This window comes from Tupaia chinensis, unplaced genomic scaffold, assembly GCF_000334495.1.
Source record: "Tupaia chinensis unplaced genomic scaffold, TupChi_1.0 Scaffold143584_1, whole genome shotgun sequence".
Classification (NCBI taxonomy): Eukaryota; Metazoa; Chordata; class Mammalia; order Scandentia; family Tupaiidae; genus Tupaia; species Tupaia belangeri.
The window spans coordinates 3,425,680-3,435,939 of NW_006203430.1; the positions used below are offsets into that span (position 1 = coordinate 3,425,680).

At 41.8% G+C, this 10,260-nt stretch overlaps 1 long non-coding RNA gene across 1 annotated transcript; it reads right to left on the reverse strand.

Moving 5' to 3' along the window:
* Positions 1-1,044: 1,044 nt before the first annotated feature.
* Positions 1,045-9,976, reverse strand: LOC106733337 (uncharacterized). The gene is made up of 3 exons (XR_001369459.2): positions 9,941-9,976; positions 7,146-7,267; positions 1,045-1,350 (listed from the first exon to the last, which is right to left on the reverse strand). It is a non-coding gene; the product is annotated as an uncharacterized LOC106733337 (long non-coding RNA).
* Between the last annotated feature and the right edge of the window lie 284 nt (positions 9,977-10,260).

Consider the following 10,260-nt stretch of genomic DNA (forward strand, 5'->3'; position numbering starts at 1 on the left):
ATAAAATTAAATAAAAATAATATATATATATTTTTTAAAAGGGACCAGCATGTGGCATAGTAGTTAAGGTCCCACATGGCTGACCATGGTTTGAGTTCTAGACCCAGCAGCTTGCTCTCTCACTTTCCCTCTCTCTCTCTCTGTCACTCTCTGGTCAAATTAAAATATAACAATAATATCTAAAATTAAATAAAAATAATTCCTAAAAAAAAATAAAAGCTACTAATCCCATCATTTGGGTGGGCCCCACCCTCATGACCTCACCTAGTCTTAATTATCTCTCAAAGACCTCAACTCCAAATAGCATTACCATATGAATTTGGATATTAAGTTTTTTTTTTTTGAGAAGATTTTGCTATAGGGCATGTGCACTCACTAGAAAGACAGAGACAGAGAGATATCCCTAGGGGGGATGGCCACACCTCAATCCCTTCTCCTCCATTCTCCACTTGGGATCTTCAGCACGCACGCACACGTGCCCGAGTGAATTTAAGACACAGGGTCTGGGACTCGAACTGTAGTCGACTATGTGGGAGTTCAGCGACATAGCCATTATACTAACTGCAGGCCCCTGGATATTAAGTTTTAAACAAGAACTTTTAGGGCACACATTCAAACCACAGCATCATCCTTTTTCTTCCTTATTAAGTCAAACCTCAGAACATAACTCCAGGGAGACCTCAATGTGTTCCAAACAAAGAGAAGGAAGAGGGGTTTGGGGTACTCTCTTCCTTAGTGTGGAAGAACTGCCACGGGACAAAAGGAGCTGAAAATGTTTAAATCTGACCTAAGATGCTAAATCAACTGTACACACACATATACACATTCATCAAAAACACCAGGAACCATAATGATGTGATTTTTACATCAGAGGCTTTTTATTAATAGGAAGAACTTTCCTAAAACAACTTTAGGTTAATCAGCATTGGATCAAATCACACTTGTCTTTGTGCTCAAATCAAGGTCTGAGATTGAGAGACAGTGTTTGAAGACTGGATCAAGATTACGCTTCCTATGTACCCTGTAAGACGTTAAGTACAACCACGAGCGTACTTGGCTGACTGACAGTCCTCTGTTGTCTGTTTCCTCATGGGGCACGGAGGAGCACTGGTCCACACACAGTAGTGTTGTGAGAAATCACAAGGAGGTTCCCTCACATCTTAGTGGTGTTTGTTTTCCCAACATCTCAAAGACATTAACTGCTTCCTCCTTTTCTCCTCTCGAAGAACCTTCTCCTTGGACTTCATCTAAACCTCTGGAGGGTCTGTTGTTAGATAAGGTCCCACTGTTCTCCCAGTTCTGTTGTTGTCATGTTGTTTTTAATAGGCTCCTCCTTGAAATTGTGCGTGTCTGTGTCGGGAGGAATTGTGTTCTTTATAAATAAAAGTAGAAAAAGAAAAAAAAAACAATGGTGTTCCCACCCTCTCAATTTTAACTTTTATGTCATAGTTTGAGCAGAACACACACTTCCTATATGGACTCCATGCATTCCCAAAGGCCTCCAATTCCTGACAAACATGAAACTTTCTTTCCACTGTTATCTTGCTTATAAATGGAAATTCTGGAACTGCTTCCGGCTTTTAGAACCCAAAGAGCAGCTCTCTAGCATTAATGTTCCCAGATGAAGCAAGACATCCGTAGTGTCGCCTGGTGACTGTCAGCTCTTCCCTTCAGCTGCCACTCAAGCATTCCTTGCCTCTGTGTATCTGGTTGGATCCATTGCTCCCCTGAGAAAGACCCACAGTGTCTCTGCCTGTTGTTTGACAACCTCAGAGGCAGCAATGCCAAGGGTCTTCCAAAAGTACCTGGCAAATGTATATTATGGGGAAAAAAACCTTTGGATTTTATTATTATTTTTCTGAGTTTTTTTTTTTTTTTTTTTTGCTATAGGTGTGTGTGCTTGCCAGAGAAACAGAGAGAAACGGAGAGACAGAAAGCAAGAAATCCCCTCCTTGCCCCCCCGGAGGGGTGGCCACACACAATCCCTTCTGCATTCCCCTCTTGAGATTTTGGGCATGCACACACACACACCTGGCATGCATTTCAGGACACCAGGTCCAGAACTGGAATTGCAGTTGGCTACGTGGGAGCCTAGTGCCTTAACCACTATGTTACCTGCTGGTCCCTCAATATTTTTTTGCACCAAAATAAACTTGTACTTTAATTCCATTTTTCCATAAACTTTTTTGGAAGTCCCTCATATCTATATATGGAGAGATGGCACCGAGTGTATGGTGGGAGTGTGCACATGGCTACAGCAAGTCTGGGTTCAAAGTCCGGGCCTGCCACTTCACACGTTGTGTTTGGTGAATGACTGTTTCCCTTGTGCCTTCGTTTCTTCATCCGTGAAAGTGAGAGAACAATGGTATCTGGCCATGCCACACTGCATCCTATTATTCCACCCTATTATTATTATTCCTGTGCATTGGCTACTTCCACCATAAAGCCTTGCCAGGCCTAATTACTTCCCTCTGTAGGTTTTTGTTTGGGGCTTTAGAATTTGTAGACCAGAATACCTATTTATTACTTTCCAATGAGACCTGGGACTGGCAAGCAGTCTTTGCCTGTATGCAGATTTATATAGGCTGCTAAATTACTGTCAGGAAGTTGGCCGCTGAGCATGGCCTCAGAGGAGCCAGAGCTATGAAGCCATGACAGACTCATACATTCATCTCCACCAGCAAATAGCTAATCTTTATTCAGGTCTTGCTAGGTGCCAAGAACTATGATTCTACATGTTTATATATATGAAAACTTAATCCTCACAACAACATTGTGAGTTAGCTATTATTTTTATCATCATTTTACAAGCAAATATCTGGGGCACAGAGAGAATAAGTAACTTATCCAAGGGTACTGCCTAGAGCCTGGGCTGCCGGTGTTGTGCTCTCTCGACCGGGAGGGGCCCGCCGTGTGTACTGCCCACTACTCTCCCCTGTCCCTTTTATCACGCACACCCACACTGCTGGCTGACTCTCTGGGCACACGAAACGTATGGTCCTGCAGAATCTATGCTGAGAATGGTTTCACCTTTACTTTAATACTCTGTTGTTATATTGGACTGGAAATTTAGTACATTTATCTCTTTTTATATATTTGTTTCTTCCATGAGTGAAACACACACACACACACACACACACACACACACAGACACAGAGGCCACTCCAACAAGGACTTGATGCCATGACCCACCCCCAGCCCCTGGATCATGGGTGTACACTTGCCTGCCATACTCAGGGATGTGTCTACATGCAAACCTCAGTCCTTCCCATGTAGGTCAGCCTCATGGAGCATTTCATTCTACTGCCACCGTCCAGCCTTTAATATGTTTATCTCTGAACCTGAGGGGTTTTTTTGGTTGTTGCTGTGTTTACTTTTTGCTATAGAACATGTCCAGAGACAGAGAAAGAGAGAGTAGGGAAAATGTGAGAAAGTGAGAAATCACCCCGTAAGGGGGATGGCCATGCTGCAATTCCTTCTCTATTCTCCTCTCAGGATTTGGGCCATGCATGTACACGTGCCCGGCATGATTCTCAAGCTGCAGGGTGTGGGACTCAATCAGTGCAGTGCAGTCAACCATATGGGATCTGGCCCTTAACCTCCAAGCTGGCCCCTGAGCATGGGTTTTTTTTTTTTTTAAGTTAGTCAAATGGGATACTAGAGCAAATTAGATAAGCAGAATAGGTCCATGTAAGATATATATCTGTTGTTCCTTGTCACCTGCTTAACTTGTTGCATCCATGTGGCCTATGAGCACAGCGTGGAGCTCAGTGAGACTCAGAATGAACCCAAGGTAAGGGTGTACCTCCAGAACTGAGCCAGCAGGGGTGCTGTCAGTTCAGTCACCAAGCTTTCCTTTGGGACCAGAAGCTTGGACCAGAGCTTGCTTTGAATACAGAAAGAAGGCAGTGGAATTCAAAGAAACAGGAATGACCAAGAAGCCCTAACATATTCTTCCTACTGACTCTTTTTACTTCCGTTAGCTAGCCACTTAAACTGAGAACAATGCCAAGGGAGGGAAAAGAGGATACCCCACAGTTCCTTTTCTTTTTTGGCCAACTTAACTCCTCAGTAACCTGAAGGCAGAGTGTTGGTAACACGTACAAATACCGAGGAGCAAAATTAAAATAGTTGAATTAGTTTGGGGTGGCATGTCCACTGTTCTATTATAGTAAGAACTAAACGAAGGGGCCAGGCGATGGCACAGCAGTGACAGTCTACTAGCTGACTCCAGGTTTGGAGTTGGCATCTGGCGACCTCCCTGAGAATGATCTGGGACTCAGTCTGATGGATGTCAAGACCGTGTTGGGTCTCTTTTTGTGTCTCTTACTATCACTGCCTCTTTTATTGTCTCTCTCTCTCTCACTTTTGGTCATAGAAAAAATAAGCTTTTGAAAAAGGACAAAATGCATGTAAATGTATGAGATTTTGAAATATAAGCTATATAACTTCTGTGATCTAACATATGAACTAAATGCTTATGCTTTTGCATTTAAAAGTAGCATTACACAACATAAAGATGTAGGGTCTTGTGTCTGCCTTGGTCTGTCAGTCTCAGGTGGCTTGTGTGACACTGGGTTATGGGGAGTGGTGTATGTTGAACAGAACTCAGGCTCTAACTTGGAGAGCCAGGCCAGATCCTCAGAAAAGAGGTGTGGGTGACAGTGGAGGTCAACTTCGGATTCAGTGGCAGCTTTTTTCTTTCTCGTAGTCCTCCTCTTTGAAATTATAAACCCCATATAGGTAGGCATCACGTTTTTTCATCCCTGCTATTTCCAAAATCTATACAACGGGATTTCAAAGAGTTCATGGGAAAGTGGAATTAAAGTATGAGTTTACCTTGGTGCAAAAAGAAAAAAAAAGTAAAGCCCATACATAGTTTTTTCAATATGCATTTTCCATAAACTTTTGAAGACTCCTTGTATTGTTAAAGCAAACTAAATTTGGACCAAGAAAGCTTCCATACTAGCATATTTCAGTTACTATGAACTGCAACCTAACAGTACAAGAACAAACTGAAAACGTAACTTACGAATCTGATTCCTAACCAATAGCTGGATCACAGCCAATTGCAGAAGCTGGGCTCAGTCAACCTCAGATGATCTACTCTGCAAACCATGTTCAAACAAGGCAAATGCCCATCCATAACCAATCCAGTTTTTCTACCTCACTTCCATTTTCTGTTCTGCCTAAAAATATTATCCAGCCACATGGCAGTTCGAGAGTTCCTCAGAACCAGTTCAGGGGTTGCCTGATTCATGAATTATTCTTTGCTCAATTAAACACTCTGAAATGTTATTTGTCTAAAGTTTTTCTTTTAATACTATGTAGCCTAACATCATAGAAGGTGCCTGATCTTCAACTGAGTGAGTATAGAAAAGAGCGAGTAAAGAACAGGCTATAAGGACCCTTTAACAGTCTTCCACCCCAACTGTCTTTGAAAGAGTTAAAGTGGAAGGTGTTCTTGTCTTTTTGGTGGAGGTGGAGGTGAAGATGAGTCAGTCCAATTCACCTGGAGACATTCCTACCTTGAAGAATGTGCACTGGGCATAGAGGGACGCTGCAGTCTAAGCTGCAGGGCCAGGCCCAGTTCACACCTGCTGTCCCTGTAATTAATGAGTGTCCCTTCACGCTTACATGTTCTACAGTCTGGATGATCAATGATACGATCACCCCAACTGCAGAAGGGAGGACTTCTTCTGGAAAGTAACCAGAAGATCCCAGTCATGAATTTCTTCAAGATTAGTGCTAACCAATGAGGGACTCCAAATGCTTTGTAAGGCCCCCTCTGCTCTCAAATTCTTAGATCCCAGGGGCGATATTTTAAAAAGGCAAACACGACATTTCCTTATTCTAAGCCCATAGTATGGAAAACACCTAAAAATATGGTTAACTCTCGATGTTCTATCCCAGTCAGGTAACCAGGAATACATATATTTAGCATTTGTTATGTTTATTCCATTATATTAGCCTTCTTAAGTATACTATTCTTCTATGAAAATTAGTTTATCTTTTTTTTTAGAGAGAGAGTTCTTTTGTCTATAGGGTACATGTTATGTGCCAGAGAGACAGAGAGACAGACAGTGAGAAATCACCCCCCCAGAGGGGATGGCCATGCCACAATCCCTTCTCCTTTATTCTCCTCTCAGGATTTTGGGCATGTGCAAATACATGTGAGAGAATTTTAAGCCACCAGATCCAGGACTCAAACGGTGGCTAACTATGCGGGAGTCCAGTGATGGAAGCAGTAAGCCATCTGCTGGTTCCTGGTTTACATTTTTTGTGTAATTTTGTCTGAGAGTGAACAGAGTCCTATGACTTACTATGGATAATTCCATGTTGATAATTTAAAAAAATTATGTTTACAAATTTACTTCGATTCTCAGATTTATAAAACTGGAAAGTATGTTAAAATTCATTTGAGTTTAACTCCCTCATTTTATAGATGAGGACTCGAAGGCCCAGGGAGAACTATGTTGGCCAAGGTAACCAAACAAATCTTTGTGTATAGGCATAGAATCCACATCATTGTAACTCTTCATTGGTAAAATTTGCATAATGTAATTTCACATAGAAATAATAATTAAAATGTGATTTTTAAAAAACTATTTTATTTATTCATTCATTTATTTATTTGACCAGAGAGAGACAGAGACAGAGAGAGAAAGTGAGAAAGCAAGCCACCAGGTCCAGGACTCAAACCGTGGTTGGCCATGTGGTGCCTTAACCACCATGCCATCTGCTAGTCCCAAAGTGTGGTGTTTTTCAAAAAATAATTATTTAATTTTATTATTATTATTAAAATTTCTATAGGTCGCATGCACTTACCAGAGAGAGACAGAGAGAGGGAAAATGAGAAAGCAAGCCACCAGATTCAGGATTCAAACCGTAGCCAGCCATGTGGGAGTCCAGCACCTTAATCACCATGCCACTTGCTGATTTCTAAAATGTGTTTTTAATGTGTGACTTTATGGAGTTTTTCCATAAACTTTTCAAAGACTCCTTGTTTTGTTAAAGCAAATTAAATTTGAACAGAGTCCTGTCTCCTGAATTAAGCAGGAAACTTACTCCATAAACACTATCTGCTATGGAACCTTCTAGGAATCCATCTATTGTCCTGTGTTTTGCTTTCCATGTAAACCTACCCTTGTTTTTGTACATAAAGATGAGAATTAAAGTCGGGCTGGAAAGCCAAAGGCAGCTCAGAGAAGTGGTTATTGACATCTTCTACTTCAGATCTCCTTTTCTGTTCTGAAGGGGAATGATTCTGTCAGAAGAGAAACAAGCAATGGTGAATTACAACAAAAGCCAGTGTAAGAAATGCCATACATTCCAGAAACTACATGGCAAAATCCGTGATGTTCACAGTTACAGGGGTGACAACATAACCTTTCATGCCCCCAAAGTGTTTGGAACACACATGCTCCTGATCAGATGAGGTAAACCACTTTGATTCATTTTCCTATTTGATGGCATATTTTCTCTGTGCATTAAGCTTAGAATGCCAGAGCAGCTCTATTTTATTTATTTTATTATTTTTTAAAGTTTATTGATTTTTTCCATGTGAGAATGAGAGACAGAAGGCACCCCTAACAGAACCACCACACCATAAATCCAGCGGATCTCAGCTGGCCCAAATATAGGCACAGGCACTGGAGGGCGAGGAAGGGAGAGGGGAGAAGAGGAAAGAAAGGATCCCTTCTCAGAGTCTGATCTTACCACAATCCCCTTCCTCCAGCCCTCCAGCCATAACTTGAACACTGGTACACACACGCCTGGTGTGTTTCAGACTGACTGGGCTGGGGATCCAAACTGCAGTTGCCATGTGGAATCTGGGGTCTGGCTTCTCTTGAGCAGTATATTACCATTGTGTCAGAATCGGCCCAGATTTTAAAGATAATTTTTAAAATTTGGGCAGTTATGTTGCCAGAGGAAAAGAGTCTGAATTTCATTTCCATGTTTAGTAAATGTGTCAAAGCTTGTCGGGAATTCTACCTCCTTTGATGAAAGGAAGTCTTTCAGAATCGAGTAGAGCTATTTTGAATTACACAGAATCCCCATTCTGGACCTCCCTGGGGCTGACACGTGGAGATTCTGTTTTCTCCTTGTGGGAGGGTGACCATCCAACATCTACCACTAGGGGGGACCCTCCAAGACAGCTCCGCTCCTGGACAGGCACTCGGTTCTCAACAGTGCCGGCTTCAACGATCCCTTTTCACAAATGCCCTTTACTTGAAATGGAAATCATTGTGTGTATATCACTCCCTTAAACATATATTTTTAAAAATCAACATAATGCACTAATGGTAATACAAAAGAGAAATGACAAGAAATCTAACAATTTAAACAAAATAATATGTATTTCAACATATGAAGTGTAGGTACAAACACACTAGAAAATATACAGTGGAGTAGTCAGATTATCTACCCAGGGGCAAGTGCTAGCATGCAGACAAACACGGGTGTGTGTGTTAGACTGCCGACTCCAGAGCCTTGAGTGATACTGCCTCAATGACGAAATGATGTAAAAGGCACTGCAAGTCTCAAAATAAAATGAAGTACTCTCTTCATTTTTATTATAGCTGCATTCCTAAAAGAATTCAGTAGATATTAAGACAACCTTCAAAAAAACTTCCATAGTGTGTGCGTGTATACATGACATCATGCTCTATAGATGTAATATAATTATAATTTATCAATTTTAAAAATTAATGAAAATTGGTATCTTTTAGTTTATTTATTTCTTCCATGAAAGAGACAGAACGACAGGGACCTATTTTTTTTCTGGAGAGTTTTTTGCTATAGGGCACGTGCACTCACGAGAAAGAGAGAGAGAGAGAGACAGAAAGCGAGAAATGACCACCCAGGGGGGATGGCCATGCCACAATCCCTTCTCCTCCATTCTCCACTCAGGGTCTTGGGCACGCACGCACATGTGCCCAGTGAGAGTTTAAGCCCCAACCACCATGCTGCCTGCCAACCCCTAAAAAAATTTTTAAGAGGCCAGCCCCAGCAGTTAAGTCCTATGCATAAGGAGCCAGATCCCAAATGGCTGATCATGGTTTGAGTCTCAGCCACAGAGGCTTGAAAAACACACCATGTTCATGTGTGTGCATGTCCACAGTTCTGATGAGATGGAGAAATGGAGGAAAAAGAATCGTGGTATGATCACACCCAATTGATCATTTTCTCTCACTCATTCTCTGGCAAGTACATGATCTCTGGCAATTAAAAAAAAAATTATGGAGCAGCTGGTTGGCGGCTTGCTTGATCACTTTCCCTCTCTCTCCCTCTGTCTTTCTCTGGTCAAATCAAAAATAAAAATAAAATAAAAATGATGAACAAGATTAAATAAAATAATTCTTTAAATACTTTAAAAAAAACCTTAAAAATAGATTTTCATATGTAATAATATTGTGTTCATGTGTAACATGGTTACTTCTAGGCTCAGATAATGATAAACAACCTTTATACTTACATGAATATTTCAGTAGGCATTCAGAATTTATACAGAAGGTGGGACAATTCTTCTCTGACCACATTGCAAGACCTTTAGACACGTAGCATTCCTGACTCTCCTCCCACATGCACTTAAATGCTTGTAGTGCCCCCAGCCTGATTGTTGTGACCAAAAGCAACAACAAAAACCCAAATGCTTCCGAACTGCTCCTTTGGGAACATCTCGCCTCTCAGAAGAAGTGTTGGTCATGGCAATGGGCCTCTTTCTACCTCCACTATCTCCTTCCTCTGTTCTCAGGTCAGGCAGGAGTCTCAGCTTTACTCTCAAAAGACTGGGTCCAGGAGACGCCTTAGAGGGACGTGATCTCCAGTGCAGGCTTACCTGAGTTAATCTTTATCATCCAGCGTTTCACACATACATGAAAATAGGTCACTCTCTTTTTTTGGGGAGAGGTTTTTGGTATAGGGCGTGTGCGCTTACCAGAAAGACAGACAGAAAGTGAGAAATCAATTCCCAGGGTGGATGGCCACGCCGCAATCCCTTCTCCTCCATTCTCCTCTTGGGATCTTGGGCATGCACGCGCACGCGCCCGGTGTGAGTTTAAGCCACTGGGTCCAGGACTTGAACCATGGTCGGTACATGGGAGTCCAGCAACATAGCCATTATGCTGACTGCTGGTCCCAATAGGTCAGTCTCTTAAAGCACTGGAAGGAGGTATGAACAGGAGGAAATGCAAAGGATCAGCACGTGCCACTCGGAATGGTGTTAGAAACACTAAGTGAGATCAGGTGATTACTTGA